The following is an 18,081-nucleotide window of genomic DNA, read 5'->3' as shown; positions in this document are numbered from 1 at the left end:
TCGATTTGTACATTATCAAATGAGGCGGTAAACATGTCGAACCCACGCACTAGTAATAATGGCTGGTGTCTTAAACCAATGCCTTAGACCGCTCGGCCACGCCACACGTGCCACGGGTACAGTACAGTAGGTCTAGATTTGAATGTAAAGTAAAAAAGAAAGACATACAATATTATAGTTTTGCTAAGTTCATCATGACTAGTCTAGGCCTAGCCTAGGTGGTAGGCTCTCCGATCTGTCTGACCCGCCTGACTAGGCCTAGTTGCCTAGGCTAGGCAAAAAATAGTTGATTAATTATTATAGGGCCACGCTAACTTGAATGTTGTCACATTTATTTAGAAAAAAGGTTTTGGTATTTCTAATGACTTTTTACATTATATCATTTGTACGTTATGTAGTGAGCCGGTAAAAGAATATTGGCAGCGGTGGGATTCGAACCTACGCCATTGAAATGACTGGTGCCTTAAACCAGCGCCTTAGACCGCTCGGCCACGCTACCTTGAATGTTGTCACATTTATTTAGAAAAATGTTTCGGTATTTCTAATGAATTTTTACATTATATCATTTGTACGTTATGTAGTTAGCCGGTAAAAGAATATTGGCAGCGGTGGGATTCGAACCCACGCCATCGAAATGACTGGTGCCTAAAACCAACGCCTTAGACCGCTCGGCCACGCTACCTTAAATGTTGGTAAATTTAGTTAGAAAAATGGTTTCGGTATTTCTAATGAATTTTTACATTATATCATTTGTACGTTATGTTTTGAGCCGGTAAAACCCTATTGGCAGCGGTGGGATTCGAACCCACGCCATCGAAATGACTGGTGCCTTAAACCAGCGCCTTAGACCGCTCGGCCACGCTACCTTGCATGTTGTCACATTTATTTAGAAAAAAGGTTTCGGTATTTCTAATGAATTTTTACATTATATCATTTGTACGTTATGTTTTGAGCTGGTAAAACCATATTGGCAGCGGTGGGATTCGAACCTACGCCATTGAAATGACTGGTGCCTTAAACCAGTGCCTTAGACCGCTCGGTCACGCTACCTTGAATGTTGTCACATTTATTTAGAAAAAAGGTTTCGGTATTTCTAATGAATTTTTACATTATATCATTTGTACGTTATGTAGTTAGCCGGTAAAAGAATATTGGCAGCGGTGGGATTCGAACCCACGCCATCGAAATGACTGGTGCCTAAAACCAACGCCTTAGACCGCTCGGCCACGCTACCTTGAATGTTGTCACATTTATTTAGAAAAAAGGTTTCAGTATTTCAAATGAATTTTTACATTATATCATTTGTACGTTATGTAGTTAGCCGGTAAAACCAAATTGGCAGCGGTGGAATTCGAACCCACGCCATCGAAATGACTGGTGCCTTAAACCAGCGCTTTAGACCGCTCGGCCACGCTACCTTGAATGTTGTTACATTTATTTAGAAAAAAGGTTACGGTATTTCTAATGAATTTTTACATTATATCATTTGTACGTTATGTAGTTAGCCGGTAAAAGAATATTGGCAGCGGTGGGATTCGAACCCACGCCATCGAAATGACTGGTGCCTAAAACCAACGCCTTTGACCGCTCGGCCACGCTACCTTAAATGTTGGTAAATTTAGTTAGAAAAATGGTTTCGGTAATTCTCATGATTTTTTACATTATATCATTTGTACGTTATGTAGTGAGCCGGTAAAAGAATATTGGCAGCGGTGGGATTCGAACCCACGCCATCGAAATGACTGGTGCCTAAAACCAGCGCCTTAGACCGCTCGGCCACGCTACCTTGAATGTTGTCACATTTATTTAGAAAAAAGGTTACGGTATTTCTAATGAATTTTTACATTATATCATTTGTACGTTATGTAGTTAGCCGGTAAAAGAATATTGGCAGCGGTGGGATTCGAACCCACGCCATCGAAATTACTGGTGCCTTAAACCAGCACCTTAGACCGCTCGGCCACGCTACCTTAAATGTTGGTAAATTTAGTTAGAAAAATGGTTTCGGTAATTCTCATGATTTTTTACATTATATCATTTGTACGTTATGTAGTGAGCCGGTAAAAGAATATTGGCAGCGGTGGGATTCGAACCCACGCCATCGAAATGACTGGTGCCTAAAACCAACGCCTTAGACCGCTCGGCCACGCTACCTTAAATGTTGGTAAATTTAGTTAGAAAAATGGTTTCGGTATTTCTAATGAATTTTTACATTATATCATTTGTACGTTATGTTTTGAGCCGGTAAAACCCTATTGGCAGCGGTGGGATTCGAACCCACGCCATCGAAATGACTGGTGCCTTAAACCAGCGCCTTAGACCGCTCGGCCACGCTACCTTGCATGTTGTCACATTTATTTAGAAAAAAGGTTTCGGTATTTCTAATGAATTTTTACATTATATCATTTGTACGTTATGTTTTGAGCTGGTAAAACCATATTGGCAGCGGTGGGATTCGAACCTACGCCATTGAAATGACTGGTGCCTTAAACCAGTGCCTTAGACCGCTCGGTCACGCTACCTTGAATGTTGTCACATTTATTTAGAAAAAAGGTTTCAGTATTTCAAATGAATTTTTACATTATATCATTTGTACGTTATGTAGTTAGCCGGTAAAACCAAATTGGCAGCGGTGGAATTCGAACCCACGCCATCGAAATGACTGGTGCCTTAAACCAGCGCTTTAGACCGCTCGGCCACGCTACCTTGAATGTTGTTACATTTATTTAGAAAAAAGGTTACGGTATTTCTAATGAATTTTTACATTATATCATTTGTACGTTATGTAGTTAGCCGGTAAAAGAATATTGGCAGCGGTGGGATTCGAACCCACGCCATCGAAATGACTGGTGCCTAAAACCAACGCCTTTGACCGCTCGGCCACGCTACCTTAAATGTTGGTAAATTTAGTTAGAAAAATGGTTTCGGTAATTCTCATGATTTTTTACATTATATCATTTGTACGTTATGTAGTGAGCCGGTAAAAGAATATTGGCAGCGGTGGGATTCGAACCCACGCCATCGAAATGACTGGTGCCTAAAACCAGCGCCTTAGACCGCTCGGCCACGCTACCTTGAATGTTGTCACATTTATTTAGAAAAAAGGTTACGGTATTTCTAATGAATTTTTACATTATATCATTTGTACGTTATGTAGTTAGCCGGTAAAAGAATATTGGCAGCGGTGGGATTCGAACCCACGCCATCGAAATTACTGGTGCCTTAAACCAGCACCTTAGACCGCTCGGCCACGCTACCTTAAATGTTGGTAAATTTAGTTAGAAAAATGGTTTCGGTAATTCTCATGATTTTTTACATTATATCATTTGTACGTTATGTAGTGAGCCGGTAAAAGAATATTGGCAGCGGTGGGATTCGAACCCACGCCATCGAAATGACTGGTGCCTAAAACCAGCGCCTTAGACCGCTCGACCACGCTACCTTAAATGTTGTAACATTTAGTTAGAAAAATGGTTGAGGTATTTCTCATGAAATTTTACAATATATCATTTGTACGTTATGATCCTGTAAAAGAATATTGGCAGCGGTAGGATTCGAACCCATGCCATCGAAATGACTGGTGCCTAAAACCAGCGCATTAGACCGCTCGGCCACGCTACCTTAAATGTTGGTAAATTTAGTTAGAAAAATGGTTTCGGTAATTCTCATGATTTTTTACATTAAAAACCCTATTGGCAGCGGTGGGATTCGAACCCACGCCATCGAAATGACTGCTGCCTAAAACCAACGCCTTAGACCGCTCGGCCACGCTACCTTTAATGTTGGTAAATTTATTTAGAAAAATGGTTTCGGTATTTCTAATGAATTTTTACATTATATAATTTGTACGTTATGTTTTGAGCCGGTAAAACCCTATTGGCAGCGGTGGGATTCGAACCCACGCCATCGAAATGACTGCTGCCTAAAACCAACGACTTAGACCGCTCGGCCACGCTACCTTGCATGTTGTCACATTTATTTAGAAAAAAGGTTTCGGTATTTCTAATGAATATTTACATTATATCATTTGTACGTTATGAAGTTAGCCGGTAAAAGAATATTGGCTGCGGTTTGATTCGAACCTACGCCATTGAAATAACTGGTGCCTTAAACCAGCGCCTCAGACCGCTCGGCCACGCTACCTTGAATGTTGTCACATTTATTTAGAAAAAAGGTTTCGGTATTTCTAATGAATTTTTTCATTATATCATTTGTACGTTATGTAGTTAGCCGGTAAAAGAATATTGGCAGCGGTGGGATTCGAACCCACGCCATCGAAATGACTGCTGCCTAAAACCAACGCCTTAGACCGCTCGGCCACGCTACCTTGCATGTTGTCACATTTATTTAGAAAAAAGGTTACGGTATTTCTAATGAATTTTTACATTATATCATTTGTACGTTATGTAGTTAGCCGGTAAAAGAATATTGGCAGCGGTGGGATTCGAACCCACGCCATCGAAATGACTGGTGCCTAAAACCAACGCCTTTGACCGCTCGGCCACGCTACCTTAAATGTTGGTAAATTTAGTTAGAAAAATGGTTTCGGTAATTCTCATGATTTTTTACATTAAAAACCCTATTGGCAGCGGTGGGATTCGAACCCACGCCATCGAAATGACTGCTGCCTAAAACCAACGCCTTAGACCGCTCGGCCACGCTACCTTTAATGTTGGTAAATTTATTTAGAAAAATGGTTTCGGTATTTCTAATGAATTTTTACATTATATAATTTGTACGTTATGTTTTGAGCCGGTAAAACCCTATTGGCAGCGGTGGGATTCGAACCCACGCCATCGAAATGACTGCTGCCTAAAACCAACGACTTAGACCGCTCGGCCACGCTACCTTGCATGTTGTCACATTTATTTAGAAAAAAGGTTTCGGTATTTCTAATGAATTTTTACATTATATCATTTGTACGTTATGAAGTTAGCCGGTAAAAGAATATTGGCTGCGGTTTGATTCGAACCTACGCCATTGAAATAACTGGTGCCTTAAACCAGCGCCTCAGACCGCTCGGCCACGCTACCTTGAATGTTGTCACATTTATTTAGAAAAAAGGTTTCGGTATTTCTAATGAATTTTTTCATTATATCATTTGTACGTTATGTAGTTAGCCGGTAAAAGAATATTGGCAGCGGTGGGATTCGAACCCACGCCATCGAAATGACTGCTGCCTAAAACCAACGCCTTAGACCGCTCGGCCACGCTACCTTGCATGTTGTCACATTTATTTAGAAAAAAGGTTACGGTATTTCTAATGAATTTTTACATTATATCATTTGTACGTTATGTAGTTAGCCGGTAAAAGAATATTGGCAGCGGTGGGATTCGAACCCACGCCATCGAAATGACTGGTGCCTAAAACCAACGCCTTTGACCGCTCGGCCACGCTACCTTAAATGTTGGTAAATTTAGTTAGAAAAATGGTTTCGGTAATTCTCATGATTTTTTACATTATATCATTTGTACGTTATGTAGTGAGCCGGTAAAAGAATATTGGCAGCGGTGGGATTCGAACCCACGCCATCGAAATGACTGGTCCCTAAAACCAGCGCCTTAGACCGCTCGGCCACGCTACCTTGAATGTTGTCACATTTATTTAGAAAAAAGGTTACGGTATTTCTAATGAATTTTTACATTATATCATTTTTACGTTATGTAGTTAGCCGGTAAAAGAATATTGGCAGTGGTGGGATTCGAACCCACGCCATCGAAATTACTGGCGCCTTAAACCAGCCCCTTAGACCGCTCGGCCACGCTACCTTAAATGTTGGTAAATTTAGTTAGAAAAATGGTTTCGGTAATTCTCATGATTTTTTACATTATATCATTTGTACGTTATGTAGTGAGCCGGTAAAAGAATATTGGCAGCGGTGGGATTCGAACCCACGCCATCGAAATGACTGGTGCCTAAAACCAGCGCCAAAAACCGCTCGGCCACGCTACCTTAAATGTTGTAACATTTAGTTAGAAAAATGGTTGAGGTATTTCTCATGAAATTTTACAATATATCATTTGTACGTTATGATCCTGTAAAAGAATATTGGCAGCGGTAGGATTCGAACCCATGCCATCGAAATGACTGCTGCCTAAAACCAACGCCTTAGACCGCTCGGCCACGCTACCTTTAATGTTGGTAAATTTATTTAGAAAAATGGTTTCGGTATTTCTAATGAATTTTTACATTATATCATTTGTACGTTATGTTTTGAGCCGGTAAAAGAATATTGGCAGCTGTGGGATTCGAACCCACGCCATCGAAATGACTGGTGCCTAAAACCAACGCCTTAGACCGCTCGGCCACGCTACCTTGAATGTTGTCACATTTAGTTAGAAAAATGGTTTCGGTATTTCTAATGAATTTTTACATTATATCATTTGTACGTTATGTAGTTAGCCGGTAAAAGAATATTGGCAGCGGTGGGATTCGAACCCACGCCATCGGAATGACTGGTGCCTTAAACCAGCGCCTTAGACCGCTCGGCCACGCTACCTTGAATGTTGTCACATTTATTTGGAAAAAATGTTTCGGTATTTCTAATGAATTTTTACATTATATCATTTGTACGTTATGTAGTTAGCCGGTAAAAGAATATTGGCAGCGGTGGGATTCGAACCCACGCCAACGAAATGACTGGTGCCTAAAACCAACGCCTTAGACTGCTCGGCCACGCTACCTTAAATGTTGGTAAATTAAGTTAGAAAAATGGTTTCGGTAATTCTAATTATTTTTTACATTAAAAACTCTATTGGCAGCGGTGGGATTCGAACCCACGCCATCGAAATGACTGCTGCCTAAAACCAACGCCTTAGACCGCTCGGCCACGCTACCTTTAATGTTGGTAAATTTATTTAGAAAAATGGTTTCGGTATTTCTAATGAATTTTTACATTATATCATTTGTACGTTATGTTTTGAGCCGGTAAAACCCTATTGGCAGCGGTGGGATTCGAACCCACGCCATCGAAATGACTGCTGCCTAAAACCGCTCGGCCACGCTACCTTGCATGTTGTCACATTTATTTAGAAAAAAGGTTTCGTGTGGCGCAGTGTGTTGGACGTTGGACTACCGATCGTCAGACCTAGGTTCGAATCCAACTCTCGCCGCATTGCTTGTATCCGTAGGCAAGATACTTTACTTACGTTGCCTCTCTCCACCCAGGTGTATAAATGGGTACCCAGTTAGATCTAGACACAACTTTGCGCTGGTTACCGGCTGCATTATGGGAGTATGTTTCCATACGTGTTTGATCCCAAAAAATACTGGGGTAATAATCCTTGTAAAGCGCCTTTGAGCATGATTACTCATGAAAAGGGCGCTATATAAATGTGGTATTATTATTATTATTATTTCGGTATTTCTAATGAAATTTTACATTATATCATTTGTACGTTATGTTTTGAGCTGGTAAAACCATATTGGCAGCGGTGGGATTCGAACCTACGCCATTGAAACGACTGGTGCCTTAAACCAGCGCCTTAGACCGCTCGGCCACGCTACCTTGAATGTTGTCACATTTATTTAGAAAAAAGGTTTCGGTATTTCTAATGAATTTTTACATTATATCATTTGTACGTTATGTAGTTAGCCGGTAAAAGAATATTGGCAGCGGTGGGATTCGAACCCACGCCATCGAAATGACTGGTGCCTAAAACCAACGCCTTAGACCGCTCGGCCACGCTACCTTGCATGTTGTCACATATATTTAGAAAAAAGGTTTCGGTATTTCTAATGAATTTTTACATTATATCATTTGTACGTTATGTTTTGAGCTGGTAAAACCATATTGGCAGCGGTGGGATTCGAACCTACGCCATTGATCTGACTGGTGCCTTAAACCAGTGCCTTAGACCGCTCGGCCACGCTACCTTAAATGTTGTCATATTTATTTAGGAAAAAGGTTTCGGTATTTCTAATGAATTTTTACATTATATCATTTGTACGTTATGAAGCCGGTAAAAGAATATTGGCAGCGGTGGGATTCGAACCCACGCCATCGAAATGACTGGTGCCTAAAACCAACGCCTTAAACCACTCGGCCACGCTACCTTGAATGTTGTCACATTTATTTAGAAAAAAGGTTTCGGTATTTCTAATGAATTTTTACATTATATCATTTGTACGTTATGTTTTGAGCCGGTAAAACCCTATTGGCAGCGGTGGGATTCGAACCCACGCCATCGAAATGACTGGTGCCTTAAACCAGCGCCTTAGACCGCTCGGCCACGCTACCTTGCATGTTGTCACATTTATTTAGAATTGTACGTTATGTTTTGAGCTGGTAAAACCATATTGGCAGCGGTGGGATTCGAACCTACGCCATTGAAATGACTGGTACCTTAAACCAGCGCCTTAGACCGCTCGGCCACGTTACCTTGAATGTTGTCACATTTATTTAGAAAAAAGGTTTCGGTATTTCTAATGAATTTTTACATTATATCATTTGTACGTTATGAAGTTAGCCGGTAAAAAAATATTGGCAGCGGTGGGATTCGAACCCACGCCATCGAAATGACTGGTGCCTAAAACCAACGCCTTAGACCGCTCGGCCACGCTACCTTGAATGTTGTCACATTTATTTAGAAAAAAGGTTTCGGTATTTCTAATGAATTTTTACATTATATCATTTGTACGTTATGTAGTTAGCCGGTAAAACCAAATTGGCAGCGGTGGGATTCGAACCCACGCCATCGAAATGACTGGTGCCTAAAACCAGCGCCTTAGACCGCTCGGCCACGCTACCTCGAATGTTGTCACATTTATTTAGAAAAAAGGTTACGGTATTTCTAATGAATTTTTACATTATATCATTTGTACGTTATGTAGTTAGCCGGTAAAAGAATATTGGCAGCGGTGGGATTCGAACCCACGCCATCGAAATGACTGGTGCCTAAAACCAACGCCTTTGACCGCTCGGCCACGCTACCTTAAATGTTGGTAAATTTAGTTAGAAAAATGGTTTCGGTAATTCTCATGATTTTTTACATTATATTATTTGTACGTTATGTAGTGAGCCGGTAAAAGAATATTGGCAGCGGTGGGATTCGAACCCACGCCATCGAAATGACTGGTCCCTAAAACCAGCGCCTTAGACCGCTCGGCCACGCTACCTTAAATGTTGGTAAATTTAGTTAGAAAAATGGTTTCGGTATTTCTAATGAATTTTTACATTATATCATTTGTACGTTATGTAGTTAGCCGGTAAAACCAAATTGGCAGCGGTGGGATTCGAACCCACGCCATCGAAATGACTGGTGCCTTAAACCAGCGCCTTAGACCGCTCGGCCACGCTACCTCGAATGTTGGTAAATTTATTTAGAAAAATGGTTTCGGTATTTCTAATGAATTTTTACATTATATCATTTGTACGTTATGTTTTGAGCCGGTAAAACCCTATTGGCAGCGGTGGGATTCGAACCCACGCCATCGAAATGACTGCTGCCTAAAACCGCTCGGCCACGCTACCTTGCATGTTGTCACATTTATTTAGAAAAAAGGTTTCGTGTGGCGCAGTGTGTTGGACGTTGGACTACCGATCGTCAGACCTAGGTTCGAATCCAACTCTCGCCGCATTGCTTGTATCCGTAGGCAAGATACTTTACTTACGTTGCCTCTCTCCACCCAGGTGTATAAATGGGTACCCAGTTAGATCTAGACACAACTTTGCGCTGGTTACCGGCTGCATTATGGGAGTATGTTTCCATACGTGTTTGATCCCAAAAAATACTGGGGTAATAATCCTTGTAAAGCGCCTTTGAGCAAGATTACTCATGAAAAGGGCGCTATATAAATGTGGTATTATTATTATTATTATTTCGGTATTTCTAATGAATTTTTACATTATATCATTTGTACGTTATGTTTTGAGCTGGTAAAACCATATTGGCAGCGGTGGGATTCGAACCTACGCCATTGAAACGACTGGTGCCTTAAACCAGCGCCTTAGACCGCTCGGCCACGCTACCTTGAATGTTGTCACATTTATTTAGAAAAAAGGTTTCGGTATTTCTAATGAATTTTTACATTATATCATTTGTACGTTATGTAGTTAGCCGGTAAAAGAATATTGGCAGCGGTGGGATTCGAACCCACGCCATCGAAATGACTGGTGCCTAAAACCAGCGCCTTAGACCGCTCGGCCACGCTACCTCGAATGTTGTCACATTTATTTAGAAAAAAGGTTACGGTATTTCTAATGAATTTTTACATTATATCATTTGTACGTTATGTAGTTAGCCGGTAAAAGAATATTGGCAGCGGTGGGATTCGAACCCACGCCATCGAAATGACTGGTGCCTAAAACCAACGCCTTTGACCGCTCGGCCACGCTACCTTAAATGTTGGTAAATTTAGTTAGAAAAATGGTTTCGGTAATTCTCATGATTTTTTACATTATATTATTTGTACGTTATGTAGTGAGCCGGTAAAAGAATATTGCAGCGGTGGGATTCGAACCCACGCCATCGAAATGACTGGTCCCTAAAACCAGCGCCTTAGACCGCTCGGCCACGCTACCTTAAATGTTGGTAAATTTAGTTAGAAAAATGGTTTCGGTATTTCTAATGAATTTTTACATTATATCATTTGTACGTTATGTAGTTAGCCGGTAAAACCAAATTGGCAGCGGTGGGATTCGAACCCACGCCATCGAAATGACTGGTGCCTTAAACCAGCGCCTTAGACCGCTCGGCCACGCTACCTCGAATGTTGGTAAATTTATTTAGAAAAATGGTTTCGGTATTTCTAATGAATTTTTACATTATATAATTTGTACGTTATGTTTTGAGCCGGTAAAACCCTATTGGCAGCGGTGGGATTCGAACCCACGCCATCGAAATGACTGCTGCCTAAAACCGCTCGGCCACGCTACCTTGCATGTTGTCACATTTATTTAGAAAAAAGGTTTCGTGTGGCGCAGTGTGTTGGACGTTGGACTACCGATCGTCAGACCTAGGTTCGAATCCAACTCTCGCCGCATTGCTTGTATCCGTAGGCAAGATACTTTACTTACGTTGCCTCTCTCCACCCAGGTGTATAAATGGGTACCCAGTTAGATCTAGACACAACTTTGCGCTGGTTACCGGCTGCATTATGGGAGTATGTTTCCATACGTGTTTGATCCCAAAAAATACTGGGGTAATAATACTTGTAAAGCGCCTTTGAGCATGATTACTCATGAAAAGGGCGCTATATAAATGTGGTATTATTATTTTTATTATTTCGGTATTTCTAATGAATTTTTACATTATATCATTTGTACGTTATGTTTTGAGCTGGTAAAACCATATTGGCAGCGGTGGGATTCGAACCTACGCCTTAAACCAGCGCCTTAGACCGCTCGGCCACGCTACCTTGCATGTTGTCACATTTATTTAGAAAAAAGGTTTCGGTATTTCTAATGAATTTTTACATTATATCATTTGTACGTTATGTTTTGAGCTGGTAAAACCATATTGGCAGCGGTGGGATTCGAACCTACGCCATTGAAACGACTGGTGCCTTAAACCAGCGCCTTAGACCGCTCGGCCACGCTACCTTGAATGTTGTCACATTTATTTAGAAAAAAGGTTTCGGTATTTCTAATGAATTTTTACATTATATCATTTGTACGTTATGTAGTTAGCCGGTAAAAGAATATTGGCAGCGGTGGGATTCGAACCCACGCCATCGAAATGACTGGTGCCTAAAACCAACGCCTTAAACCGCTCGGCCACGCTACCTTGAATGTTGTCACATTTATTTAGAAAAAAGGTTTCGGTATTTCTAATGAATTTTTACATTATATCATTTGTACGTTATGTTTTGAGCCGGTAAAACCCTATTGGCAGCGGTGGGATTCGAACCCACGCCATCGAAATGACTGGTACCTTAAACCAGCGCCTTAGACCGCTCGGCCACGTTACCTTGAATGTTGTCACATTTATTTAGAAAAAAGGTTTCGGTATTTCTAATGAATTTTTACATTATATCATTTGTACGTTATGAAGTTAGCCGGTAAAAGAATATTGGCAGCGGTGGGATTCGAACCCACGCCATCGAAATGACTGGTGCCTAAAACCAACGCCTTAAACCGCTCGGCCACGCTACCTTGAATGTTGTCACATTTATTTAGAAAAAAGGTTTCGGTATTTCTAATGAATTTTTACATTATATCATTTGTACGTTATGTTTTGAGCCGGTAAAACCCTATTGGCAGCGGTGGGATTCGAACCCACGCCATCGAAATGACTGGTACCTTAAACCAGCGGCTTAGACCGCTCGGCCACGTTACCTTGAATGTTGTCAGATTTATTTAGAAAAAAGGTTTCGGTATTTCTAATGAATTTTTACATTATATCATTTGTACGTTATGAAGTTAGCCGGTAAAAGAATATTGGCAGCGGTGGGATTCGAACCCACGCCATCGAAATGACTGGTGCCTAAAACCAACGCCTTAGACCGCTCGGCCACGCTACCTTGAATGTTGTCACATTTATTTAGAAAAAAGGTTTCGGTATTTCTAATGAATTTTTACATTATATCATTTGTACGTTATGTAGTTAGCCGGTAAAACCAAATTGGCAGCGGTGGGATTCGAACCCACGCCATCGAAATGACTGGTGCCTAAAACCAGCGCCTTAGACCGCTCGGCCACGCTACCTCGAATGTTGTCACATTTATTTAGAAAAAAGGTTACGGTATTTCTAATGAATTTTTACATTATATCATTTGTACGTTATGTAGTTAGCCGGTAAAAGAATATTGGCAGCGGTGGGATTCGAACCCACGCCATCGAAATGACTGGTGCCTAAAACCAACGCCTTTGACCGCTCGGCCACGCTACCTTAAATGTTGGTAAATTTAGTTAGAAAAATGGTTTCGGTAATTCTCATGATTTTTTACATTATATTATTTGTACGTTATGTAGTGAGCCGGTAAAAGAATATTGGCAGCGGTGGGATTCGAACCCACGCCATCGAAATGACTGGTCCCTAAAACCAGCGCCTTAGACCGCTCGGCCACGCTACCTTAAATGTTGGTAAATTTAGTTAGAAAAATGGTTTCGGTATTTCTAATGAATTTTTACATTATATCATTTGTACGTTATGTAGTTAGCCGGTAAAACCAAATTGGCAGCGGTGGGATTCGAACCCACGCCATCGAAATGACTGGTGTCTTAAACCAGCGCCTTAGACCGCTCGGCCACGCTACCTCGAATGTTGTCACATTTATTTAGAAAAAAGGTTACGGTATTTCTAATGAATTTTTACATTATATCATTTGTACGTTATGTAGTTAGCCGGTAAAAGAATATTGGCAGCGGTGGGATTCGAACCCACGCCATCGAAATGACTGGTGCCTAAAACCAACGCCTTTGACCGCTCGGCCACGCTACCTTAAATGTTGGTAAATTTAGTTAGAAAAATGGTTTCGGTAATTCTCATGATTTTTGACATTATATCATTTGTACGTTATGTAGTGAGCCGGTAAAAGAATATTGGCAGCGGTGGGATTCGAACCCACGCCATCGAAATGACTGGTCCCTAAAACCAGCGCCTTAGACCGCTCGTCCACGCTACCTTAAATGTTGGCAAATTTAGTTAGAAAAATGGTTTCGGTATTTCTAATGAATTTTTACATTATATCATTTTTACGTTATGTAGTTAGCCGGTAAAAGAATATTGGCAGCGGTGGGATTCGAACACACGCCATCGAAATGACTGGTGCCTTAAACCAGCGCCTTAGACCGCTCGGCCATGCTACCTTGAATGTTGTCACATTTAGTTAGAAAAAAGGTTTCGGTATTTCTAATGAATTTTTACATTATATCATTTGTACGTTATGTTTGAGCTGGTAAAACCATATTGGCAGCGGTGGGATTCGAACCTACGCCATTGAAAAGACTGGTGCCTTAAACCAGCGCCTTAGACCGCTCGGCCACGCTACCTTGAATGTTGTCACATTTATTTAGAAAAAATGTTTCGGTATTTCTAATGAATTTTTACATTATATCATTTGTACGTTATGTAGTTAGCCGGTAAAAGAATATTGGCAGCGGTGGGATTCGAACCCACGCCATCGAAATGACTGGTGCCTAAAACCAACGCCTTAGACCGCTCGGCCACGCTACCTTGAATGTTGTCACATTTAGTTAGAAAAATGGTTTCGGTATTTCTAATGAATTTTTACATTATATCATTTGTACGTTATGTAGTTAGCCGGTAAAAGAATATTGGCAGCGGTGGGATTCGAACACACGCCATCGAAATGACTGGTGCCTTAAGCCAGCGCCTTAGACCGCTCGGCCACGCTACCTTGAATGTTGTCACATTTATTTACAAAAAAGGTTTCGGTATTTCTAATGAATTTTTACATTATATCATTTGTACGTTATGTAGTTAGCCGGTAAAAGAATATTGGCAGCGGTGGGATTCGAACCCACGCCATCGAAATGACTGGTGCCTTAAACCAGCGCCTTAGACCGCTCGGCCACGCTACCTTGAATGTTGTCACATTTAGTTAGAAAAAAGGTTTCGGTATTGCTAATGACTTTTTACATTATATCATTTGTACGTTATGTGGTGAGCCGGTAAAAGAATTTTGGCAGCGGTGTGATACGAACCCACTCCATCGAAATGACTGGTGCCTTAAACCAGCGCCTTAGACCGCTCAGCCACGCTACCTTGAATTTTGTTAGAAAATGGTTTAGGTAATTCTCATGAAATTTTACAATATATCATTTGTACGTTAGGTAATGAGCCTGTAAGAGAATATTGGCAGCGGTGGGATTCGAACCCACGCCATCGAAATGACTGGTGCCTAAAACCAGCGCCTTAGACCGGTCGGCCACGCTACCTTAAATGTTGGTAAATTTAGTTAGAAAAATGGTTTCTGTATTTCTAATGATTTTTTACATTATATCATTTGTACGTTATGTAGTGAGCCGGTAAAAGAATATTGGCTGCGGTGTGATTCGAACCCACACCATCGAAATGACTGGTGCCTTAAACCAGCGCCTTAGACCGCTCGGCCACGCTACCTTGAATGTTGTCACATTTATTTGGAAAAAATGTTTCGGTATTTCTAATGAATTTTTACATTATATCATTTGTACGTTATGTAGTTAGCCGGTAAAAGAATATTGGCAGCGGTGGGATTCGAACCCACGCCAACGAAATGACTGGTGCCTAAAACCAACGCCTTAGACTGCTCGGCCACGCTACCTTAAATGTTGGTAAATTAAGTTAGAAAAATGGTTTCGGTAATTCTAATTATTTTTTACATTAAAAACCCTATTGGCAGCGGTGGGATTCGAACCCACGCCATCGAAATGACTGCTGCCTAAAACCAACGCCTTAGACCGCTCGGCCACGCTACCTTTAATGTTGGTAAATTTATTTAGAAAAATGGTTTCGGTATTTCTAATGAATTTTTACATTATATCATTTGTACGTTATGTTTTGAGCCGGTAAAACCCTATTGGCAGCGGTGGGATTCGAACCCACGCCATCGAAATGACTGCTGCCTAAAACCGCTCGGCCACGCTACCTTGCATGTTGTCACATTTATTTAGAAAAAAGGTTTCGTGTGGCGCAGTGTGTTGGACGTTGGACTACCGATCGTCAGACCTAGGTTCGAATCAAACTCTCGCCGCATTGCTTGTATCCGTAGGCAAGATACTTTACTTACGTTGCCTCTCTCCACCCAGGTGTATAAATGGGTACCCAGTTAGATCTAGACACAACTTTGCGCTGGTTACCGGCTGCATTATGGGAGTATGTTTCCATACGTGTTTGATCCCAAAAAATACTGGGGTAATAATCCTTGTAAAGCGCCTTTGAGCATGATTACTCATGAAAAGGGCGCTATATAAATGTGGTATTATTATTATTATTATTTCGGTATTTCTAATGAAATTTTACATTATATCATTTGTACGTTATGTTTTGAGCTGGTAAAACCATATTGGCAGCGGTGGGATTCGAACCTACGCCATTGAAACGACTGGTGCCTTAAACCAGCGCCTTAGACCGCTCGGCCACGCTACCTTGAATGTTGTCACATTTATTTAGAAAAAAGGTTTCGGTATTTCTAATGAATTTTTACATTATATCATTTGTACGTTATGTAGTTAGCCGGTAAAAGAATATTGGCAGCGGTGGGATTCGAACCCACGCCATCGAAATGACTGGTGCCTAAAACCAACGCCTTAGACCGCTCGGCCACGCTACCTTGCATGTTGTCACATTTATTTAGAAAAAAGGTTTCGGTATTTCTAATGAATTTTTACATTATATCATTTGTACGTTATGTTTTGAGCTGGTAAAACCATATTGGCAGCGGTGGGATTCGAACCTACGCCATTGATCTGACTGGTGCCTTAAACCAGTGCCTTAGACCGCTCGGCCACGCTACCTTAAATGTTGTCATATTTATTTAGGAAAAAGGTTTCGGTATTTCTAATGAATTTTTACATTATATCATTTGTACGTTATGAAGCCGGTAAAAGAATATTGGCAGCGGTGGGATTCGAACCCACGCCATCGAAATGACTGGTGCCTAAAACCAACGCCTTAAACCGCTCGGCCACGCTACCTTAAATGTTGGTAAATTTAGTTAGAAAAATGGTTTCGGTAATTCTCATGATTTTTTACATTATATTATTTGTACGTTATGTAGTGAGCCGGTAAAAGAATATTGGCAGCGGTGGGATTCGAACCCACGCCATCGAAATTACTGGTCCCTAAAACCAGCGCCTTAGACCGCTCGGCCACGCTACCTTAAATGTTGGTAAATTTAGTTAGAAAAATGGTTTCGGTATTTCTAATGAATTTTTACATTATATCATTTGTACGTTATGTAGTTAGCCGGTAAAGCCAAATTGGCAGCGGTGGGATTCGAACCCACGCCATCGAAATGACTGGTGCCTTAAACCAGCGCCTTAGACCGCTCGGCCACGCTACCTCGAATGTTGTCACATTTATTTAGAAAAAAGGTTACGGTATTTCTAATGAATTTTTACATTATATCATTTGTACGTTATGTAGTTAGCCGGTAAAAGAATATTGGCAGCGGTGGGATTCGAACCCACGCCATCGATATGACTGGTGCCTAAAACCAACGCCTTTGACCGCTCGGCCACGCTACCTTAAATGTTGGTAAATTTAGTTAGAAAAATGGTTTCGGTAATTCTCATGATTTTTTACATTATATCATTTGTACGTTATGTAGTGAGCCGGTAAAAGAATATTGGCAGCGGTGGGATTCGAACCCACGCCATCGAAATGACTGGTCCCTAAAACCAGCGCCTTAGACCGCTCGTCCACGCTACCTTAAATGTTGGCAAATTTAGTTAGAAAAATGGTTTCGGTATTTCTAATGAATTTTTACATTATATCATTTTTACGTTATGTAGTTAGCCGGTAAAAGAATATTGGCAGCGGTGGGATTCGAACACACGCCATCGAAATGACTGGTGCCTTAAGCCAGCGCCTTAGACCGCTCGGCCACGCTACCTTGAATGTTGTCACATTTATTTAGAAAAAATATTTCGGTATTTCTAATGAATGTGTACATTATATCATTTGTACGTTATGTAGTTAGCCGGTAAAAGAATATTGGCAGCGGTGGGATTTGAACCCACGCCATCGAAATGACTGGTGCCTTAAACCAGCGCCTTAGGCCGCTCGTCCACGCTACCTTGAATGTTGTCACATTTATTTAGAAAAAAGGTTTCGGTATTTCTAATGAATTTTTACATTATATCATTTGTACGTTATGTTTGAGCTGGTAAAACCATATTGGCAGCGGTGGGATTCGAACCTACGCCATTGAAATGACTGGTGCCTTAAACCAGCGCCTTAGACCGCTCGGCCACGCTACCTTGAATGTTATCACATTTATTTAGAAAAAATGTTTCGGTATTTCTAATGAATTTTTACATTATATCATTTGTACGTTATGTAGTTAGCCGGTAAAAGAATATTGCCAGCTGTGGGATTCGAACCCACGCCATCGAAATGACTGGTGCCTAAAACCAACGCCTTAGACCGCTCGGCCACGCTACCTTGAAAGTTGTCACATTTAGTTAGAAA

At 41.1% G+C, this 18,081-nt stretch overlaps 63 non-coding genes across 63 annotated transcripts; all 63 read right to left on the bottom strand.

The window, feature by feature from the left end:
* Window positions 1-417: 417 nt before the first annotated feature.
* Window positions 418-499, bottom strand: Trnal-aag (transfer RNA leucine (anticodon AAG)). The gene has a single exon. It is a non-coding gene; the product is annotated as a tRNA-Leu (tRNA).
* A 101-nt stretch (window positions 500-600) lies between these two features.
* Window positions 601-682, bottom strand: Trnal-uag (transfer RNA leucine (anticodon UAG)). The gene has a single exon. It is a non-coding gene; the product is annotated as a tRNA-Leu (tRNA).
* A 102-nt stretch (window positions 683-784) lies between these two features.
* Trnal-aag (transfer RNA leucine (anticodon AAG)) lies at window positions 785-866 on the bottom strand. The gene has a single exon. It is a non-coding gene; the product is annotated as a tRNA-Leu (tRNA).
* Window positions 867-1,152: 286 nt separating this feature from the next.
* On the bottom strand, window positions 1,153-1,234 carry Trnal-uag (transfer RNA leucine (anticodon UAG)). The gene has a single exon. It is a non-coding gene; the product is annotated as a tRNA-Leu (tRNA).
* A 286-nt stretch (window positions 1,235-1,520) lies between these two features.
* Trnal-uag (transfer RNA leucine (anticodon UAG)) lies at window positions 1,521-1,602 on the bottom strand. The gene has a single exon. It is a non-coding gene; the product is annotated as a tRNA-Leu (tRNA).
* Window positions 1,603-1,704: 102 nt separating this feature from the next.
* Window positions 1,705-1,786, bottom strand: Trnal-uag (transfer RNA leucine (anticodon UAG)). Its single transcript has one exon. It is a non-coding gene; the product is annotated as a tRNA-Leu (tRNA).
* Window positions 1,787-1,888: 102 nt separating this feature from the next.
* Trnal-aag (transfer RNA leucine (anticodon AAG)) lies at window positions 1,889-1,970 on the bottom strand. The gene has a single exon. It is a non-coding gene; the product is annotated as a tRNA-Leu (tRNA).
* A 102-nt stretch (window positions 1,971-2,072) lies between these two features.
* Trnal-uag (transfer RNA leucine (anticodon UAG)) lies at window positions 2,073-2,154 on the bottom strand. Its single transcript has one exon. It is a non-coding gene; the product is annotated as a tRNA-Leu (tRNA).
* A 102-nt stretch (window positions 2,155-2,256) lies between these two features.
* Window positions 2,257-2,338, bottom strand: Trnal-aag (transfer RNA leucine (anticodon AAG)). Its single transcript has one exon. It is a non-coding gene; the product is annotated as a tRNA-Leu (tRNA).
* Window positions 2,339-2,808: 470 nt separating this feature from the next.
* Window positions 2,809-2,890, bottom strand: Trnal-uag (transfer RNA leucine (anticodon UAG)). Its single transcript has one exon. It is a non-coding gene; the product is annotated as a tRNA-Leu (tRNA).
* Window positions 2,891-2,992: 102 nt separating this feature from the next.
* On the bottom strand, window positions 2,993-3,074 carry Trnal-uag (transfer RNA leucine (anticodon UAG)). Its single transcript has one exon. It is a non-coding gene; the product is annotated as a tRNA-Leu (tRNA).
* A 102-nt stretch (window positions 3,075-3,176) lies between these two features.
* On the bottom strand, window positions 3,177-3,258 carry Trnal-aag (transfer RNA leucine (anticodon AAG)). Its single transcript has one exon. It is a non-coding gene; the product is annotated as a tRNA-Leu (tRNA).
* Window positions 3,259-3,360: 102 nt separating this feature from the next.
* Window positions 3,361-3,442, bottom strand: Trnal-uag (transfer RNA leucine (anticodon UAG)). The gene has a single exon. It is a non-coding gene; the product is annotated as a tRNA-Leu (tRNA).
* Window positions 3,443-3,693: 251 nt separating this feature from the next.
* On the bottom strand, window positions 3,694-3,775 carry Trnal-uag (transfer RNA leucine (anticodon UAG)). Its single transcript is given in 2 exon segments — window positions 3,694-3,728; window positions 3,738-3,775. It is a non-coding gene; the product is annotated as a tRNA-Leu (tRNA).
* A 470-nt stretch (window positions 3,776-4,245) lies between these two features.
* Trnal-uag (transfer RNA leucine (anticodon UAG)) lies at window positions 4,246-4,327 on the bottom strand. Its single transcript is given in 2 exon segments — window positions 4,246-4,280; window positions 4,290-4,327. It is a non-coding gene; the product is annotated as a tRNA-Leu (tRNA).
* Window positions 4,328-4,429: 102 nt separating this feature from the next.
* Trnal-uag (transfer RNA leucine (anticodon UAG)) lies at window positions 4,430-4,511 on the bottom strand. The gene has a single exon. It is a non-coding gene; the product is annotated as a tRNA-Leu (tRNA).
* A 72-nt stretch (window positions 4,512-4,583) lies between these two features.
* On the bottom strand, window positions 4,584-4,665 carry Trnal-uag (transfer RNA leucine (anticodon UAG)). The gene is given in 2 exon segments: window positions 4,584-4,618; window positions 4,628-4,665. It is a non-coding gene; the product is annotated as a tRNA-Leu (tRNA).
* A 470-nt stretch (window positions 4,666-5,135) lies between these two features.
* On the bottom strand, window positions 5,136-5,217 carry Trnal-uag (transfer RNA leucine (anticodon UAG)). The gene is given in 2 exon segments: window positions 5,136-5,170; window positions 5,180-5,217. It is a non-coding gene; the product is annotated as a tRNA-Leu (tRNA).
* Window positions 5,218-5,319: 102 nt separating this feature from the next.
* Trnal-uag (transfer RNA leucine (anticodon UAG)) lies at window positions 5,320-5,401 on the bottom strand. The gene has a single exon. It is a non-coding gene; the product is annotated as a tRNA-Leu (tRNA).
* Window positions 5,402-5,503: 102 nt separating this feature from the next.
* On the bottom strand, window positions 5,504-5,585 carry Trnal-uag (transfer RNA leucine (anticodon UAG)). The gene has a single exon. It is a non-coding gene; the product is annotated as a tRNA-Leu (tRNA).
* A 286-nt stretch (window positions 5,586-5,871) lies between these two features.
* On the bottom strand, window positions 5,872-5,953 carry Trnal-uag (transfer RNA leucine (anticodon UAG)). Its single transcript has one exon. It is a non-coding gene; the product is annotated as a tRNA-Leu (tRNA).
* Window positions 5,954-6,234: 281 nt separating this feature from the next.
* On the bottom strand, window positions 6,235-6,316 carry Trnal-uag (transfer RNA leucine (anticodon UAG)). The gene has a single exon. It is a non-coding gene; the product is annotated as a tRNA-Leu (tRNA).
* A 102-nt stretch (window positions 6,317-6,418) lies between these two features.
* Window positions 6,419-6,500, bottom strand: Trnal-aag (transfer RNA leucine (anticodon AAG)). The gene has a single exon. It is a non-coding gene; the product is annotated as a tRNA-Leu (tRNA).
* Window positions 6,501-6,602: 102 nt separating this feature from the next.
* On the bottom strand, window positions 6,603-6,684 carry Trnal-uag (transfer RNA leucine (anticodon UAG)). Its single transcript has one exon. It is a non-coding gene; the product is annotated as a tRNA-Leu (tRNA).
* A 72-nt stretch (window positions 6,685-6,756) lies between these two features.
* On the bottom strand, window positions 6,757-6,838 carry Trnal-uag (transfer RNA leucine (anticodon UAG)). Its single transcript is given in 2 exon segments — window positions 6,757-6,791; window positions 6,801-6,838. It is a non-coding gene; the product is annotated as a tRNA-Leu (tRNA).
* A 588-nt stretch (window positions 6,839-7,426) lies between these two features.
* Trnal-aag (transfer RNA leucine (anticodon AAG)) lies at window positions 7,427-7,508 on the bottom strand. The gene has a single exon. It is a non-coding gene; the product is annotated as a tRNA-Leu (tRNA).
* Window positions 7,509-7,610: 102 nt separating this feature from the next.
* On the bottom strand, window positions 7,611-7,692 carry Trnal-uag (transfer RNA leucine (anticodon UAG)). Its single transcript has one exon. It is a non-coding gene; the product is annotated as a tRNA-Leu (tRNA).
* Window positions 7,693-7,794: 102 nt separating this feature from the next.
* Window positions 7,795-7,876, bottom strand: Trnal-aag (transfer RNA leucine (anticodon AAG)). Its single transcript has one exon. It is a non-coding gene; the product is annotated as a tRNA-Leu (tRNA).
* Window positions 7,877-7,974: 98 nt separating this feature from the next.
* Window positions 7,975-8,056, bottom strand: Trnal-uag (transfer RNA leucine (anticodon UAG)). Its single transcript has one exon. It is a non-coding gene; the product is annotated as a tRNA-Leu (tRNA).
* A 102-nt stretch (window positions 8,057-8,158) lies between these two features.
* Window positions 8,159-8,240, bottom strand: Trnal-aag (transfer RNA leucine (anticodon AAG)). The gene has a single exon. It is a non-coding gene; the product is annotated as a tRNA-Leu (tRNA).
* Window positions 8,241-8,300: 60 nt separating this feature from the next.
* Trnal-aag (transfer RNA leucine (anticodon AAG)) lies at window positions 8,301-8,382 on the bottom strand. The gene has a single exon. It is a non-coding gene; the product is annotated as a tRNA-Leu (tRNA).
* A 102-nt stretch (window positions 8,383-8,484) lies between these two features.
* Window positions 8,485-8,566, bottom strand: Trnal-uag (transfer RNA leucine (anticodon UAG)). Its single transcript has one exon. It is a non-coding gene; the product is annotated as a tRNA-Leu (tRNA).
* A 102-nt stretch (window positions 8,567-8,668) lies between these two features.
* On the bottom strand, window positions 8,669-8,750 carry Trnal-uag (transfer RNA leucine (anticodon UAG)). Its single transcript has one exon. It is a non-coding gene; the product is annotated as a tRNA-Leu (tRNA).
* Window positions 8,751-8,852: 102 nt separating this feature from the next.
* Trnal-uag (transfer RNA leucine (anticodon UAG)) lies at window positions 8,853-8,934 on the bottom strand. Its single transcript has one exon. It is a non-coding gene; the product is annotated as a tRNA-Leu (tRNA).
* A 102-nt stretch (window positions 8,935-9,036) lies between these two features.
* On the bottom strand, window positions 9,037-9,118 carry Trnal-uag (transfer RNA leucine (anticodon UAG)). Its single transcript has one exon. It is a non-coding gene; the product is annotated as a tRNA-Leu (tRNA).
* Window positions 9,119-9,220: 102 nt separating this feature from the next.
* On the bottom strand, window positions 9,221-9,302 carry Trnal-aag (transfer RNA leucine (anticodon AAG)). Its single transcript has one exon. It is a non-coding gene; the product is annotated as a tRNA-Leu (tRNA).
* Window positions 9,303-9,890: 588 nt separating this feature from the next.
* Window positions 9,891-9,972, bottom strand: Trnal-aag (transfer RNA leucine (anticodon AAG)). Its single transcript has one exon. It is a non-coding gene; the product is annotated as a tRNA-Leu (tRNA).
* A 102-nt stretch (window positions 9,973-10,074) lies between these two features.
* Window positions 10,075-10,156, bottom strand: Trnal-uag (transfer RNA leucine (anticodon UAG)). Its single transcript has one exon. It is a non-coding gene; the product is annotated as a tRNA-Leu (tRNA).
* A 102-nt stretch (window positions 10,157-10,258) lies between these two features.
* On the bottom strand, window positions 10,259-10,340 carry Trnal-uag (transfer RNA leucine (anticodon UAG)). Its single transcript has one exon. It is a non-coding gene; the product is annotated as a tRNA-Leu (tRNA).
* Window positions 10,341-10,625: 285 nt separating this feature from the next.
* On the bottom strand, window positions 10,626-10,707 carry Trnal-aag (transfer RNA leucine (anticodon AAG)). Its single transcript has one exon. It is a non-coding gene; the product is annotated as a tRNA-Leu (tRNA).
* A 754-nt stretch (window positions 10,708-11,461) lies between these two features.
* Trnal-aag (transfer RNA leucine (anticodon AAG)) lies at window positions 11,462-11,543 on the bottom strand. Its single transcript has one exon. It is a non-coding gene; the product is annotated as a tRNA-Leu (tRNA).
* Window positions 11,544-11,645: 102 nt separating this feature from the next.
* On the bottom strand, window positions 11,646-11,727 carry Trnal-uag (transfer RNA leucine (anticodon UAG)). The gene has a single exon. It is a non-coding gene; the product is annotated as a tRNA-Leu (tRNA).
* Window positions 11,728-11,829: 102 nt separating this feature from the next.
* Window positions 11,830-11,911, bottom strand: Trnal-aag (transfer RNA leucine (anticodon AAG)). Its single transcript has one exon. It is a non-coding gene; the product is annotated as a tRNA-Leu (tRNA).
* Window positions 11,912-12,013: 102 nt separating this feature from the next.
* Window positions 12,014-12,095, bottom strand: Trnal-uag (transfer RNA leucine (anticodon UAG)). Its single transcript has one exon. It is a non-coding gene; the product is annotated as a tRNA-Leu (tRNA).
* A 286-nt stretch (window positions 12,096-12,381) lies between these two features.
* On the bottom strand, window positions 12,382-12,463 carry Trnal-uag (transfer RNA leucine (anticodon UAG)). Its single transcript has one exon. It is a non-coding gene; the product is annotated as a tRNA-Leu (tRNA).
* A 102-nt stretch (window positions 12,464-12,565) lies between these two features.
* Trnal-uag (transfer RNA leucine (anticodon UAG)) lies at window positions 12,566-12,647 on the bottom strand. The gene has a single exon. It is a non-coding gene; the product is annotated as a tRNA-Leu (tRNA).
* A 102-nt stretch (window positions 12,648-12,749) lies between these two features.
* Trnal-uag (transfer RNA leucine (anticodon UAG)) lies at window positions 12,750-12,831 on the bottom strand. Its single transcript has one exon. It is a non-coding gene; the product is annotated as a tRNA-Leu (tRNA).
* Window positions 12,832-12,933: 102 nt separating this feature from the next.
* Window positions 12,934-13,015, bottom strand: Trnal-uag (transfer RNA leucine (anticodon UAG)). Its single transcript has one exon. It is a non-coding gene; the product is annotated as a tRNA-Leu (tRNA).
* A 102-nt stretch (window positions 13,016-13,117) lies between these two features.
* Window positions 13,118-13,199, bottom strand: Trnal-aag (transfer RNA leucine (anticodon AAG)). The gene has a single exon. It is a non-coding gene; the product is annotated as a tRNA-Leu (tRNA).
* Window positions 13,200-13,301: 102 nt separating this feature from the next.
* Trnal-uag (transfer RNA leucine (anticodon UAG)) lies at window positions 13,302-13,383 on the bottom strand. The gene has a single exon. It is a non-coding gene; the product is annotated as a tRNA-Leu (tRNA).
* A 469-nt stretch (window positions 13,384-13,852) lies between these two features.
* Window positions 13,853-13,934, bottom strand: Trnal-aag (transfer RNA leucine (anticodon AAG)). The gene has a single exon. It is a non-coding gene; the product is annotated as a tRNA-Leu (tRNA).
* Window positions 13,935-14,036: 102 nt separating this feature from the next.
* Trnal-uag (transfer RNA leucine (anticodon UAG)) lies at window positions 14,037-14,118 on the bottom strand. Its single transcript has one exon. It is a non-coding gene; the product is annotated as a tRNA-Leu (tRNA).
* Window positions 14,119-14,404: 286 nt separating this feature from the next.
* On the bottom strand, window positions 14,405-14,486 carry Trnal-aag (transfer RNA leucine (anticodon AAG)). The gene has a single exon. It is a non-coding gene; the product is annotated as a tRNA-Leu (tRNA).
* A 275-nt stretch (window positions 14,487-14,761) lies between these two features.
* Trnal-uag (transfer RNA leucine (anticodon UAG)) lies at window positions 14,762-14,843 on the bottom strand. The gene has a single exon. It is a non-coding gene; the product is annotated as a tRNA-Leu (tRNA).
* Window positions 14,844-15,283: 440 nt separating this feature from the next.
* Window positions 15,284-15,365, bottom strand: Trnal-uag (transfer RNA leucine (anticodon UAG)). Its single transcript is given in 2 exon segments — window positions 15,284-15,318; window positions 15,328-15,365. It is a non-coding gene; the product is annotated as a tRNA-Leu (tRNA).
* Window positions 15,366-15,953: 588 nt separating this feature from the next.
* On the bottom strand, window positions 15,954-16,035 carry Trnal-aag (transfer RNA leucine (anticodon AAG)). The gene has a single exon. It is a non-coding gene; the product is annotated as a tRNA-Leu (tRNA).
* A 102-nt stretch (window positions 16,036-16,137) lies between these two features.
* Trnal-uag (transfer RNA leucine (anticodon UAG)) lies at window positions 16,138-16,219 on the bottom strand. Its single transcript has one exon. It is a non-coding gene; the product is annotated as a tRNA-Leu (tRNA).
* A 102-nt stretch (window positions 16,220-16,321) lies between these two features.
* On the bottom strand, window positions 16,322-16,403 carry Trnal-aag (transfer RNA leucine (anticodon AAG)). Its single transcript has one exon. It is a non-coding gene; the product is annotated as a tRNA-Leu (tRNA).
* Window positions 16,404-16,501: 98 nt separating this feature from the next.
* On the bottom strand, window positions 16,502-16,583 carry Trnal-uag (transfer RNA leucine (anticodon UAG)). The gene has a single exon. It is a non-coding gene; the product is annotated as a tRNA-Leu (tRNA).
* A 102-nt stretch (window positions 16,584-16,685) lies between these two features.
* On the bottom strand, window positions 16,686-16,767 carry Trnal-uag (transfer RNA leucine (anticodon UAG)). Its single transcript has one exon. It is a non-coding gene; the product is annotated as a tRNA-Leu (tRNA).
* A 102-nt stretch (window positions 16,768-16,869) lies between these two features.
* On the bottom strand, window positions 16,870-16,951 carry Trnal-aag (transfer RNA leucine (anticodon AAG)). The gene has a single exon. It is a non-coding gene; the product is annotated as a tRNA-Leu (tRNA).
* A 102-nt stretch (window positions 16,952-17,053) lies between these two features.
* Trnal-uag (transfer RNA leucine (anticodon UAG)) lies at window positions 17,054-17,135 on the bottom strand. The gene has a single exon. It is a non-coding gene; the product is annotated as a tRNA-Leu (tRNA).
* Window positions 17,136-17,788: 653 nt separating this feature from the next.
* On the bottom strand, window positions 17,789-17,870 carry Trnal-aag (transfer RNA leucine (anticodon AAG)). Its single transcript has one exon. It is a non-coding gene; the product is annotated as a tRNA-Leu (tRNA).
* Window positions 17,871-18,081: the final 211 nt, after the last annotated feature.

Source organism: Antedon mediterranea, chromosome 3 (assembly GCF_964355755.1).
Source record: "Antedon mediterranea chromosome 3, ecAntMedi1.1, whole genome shotgun sequence".
Classification (NCBI taxonomy): domain Eukaryota; kingdom Metazoa; phylum Echinodermata; class Crinoidea; order Comatulida; family Antedonidae; genus Antedon; species Antedon mediterranea.
The sequence above is the reverse complement of the archived record's forward strand: the minus strand, read 5'-3'. Positions and strand labels throughout refer to the sequence as shown.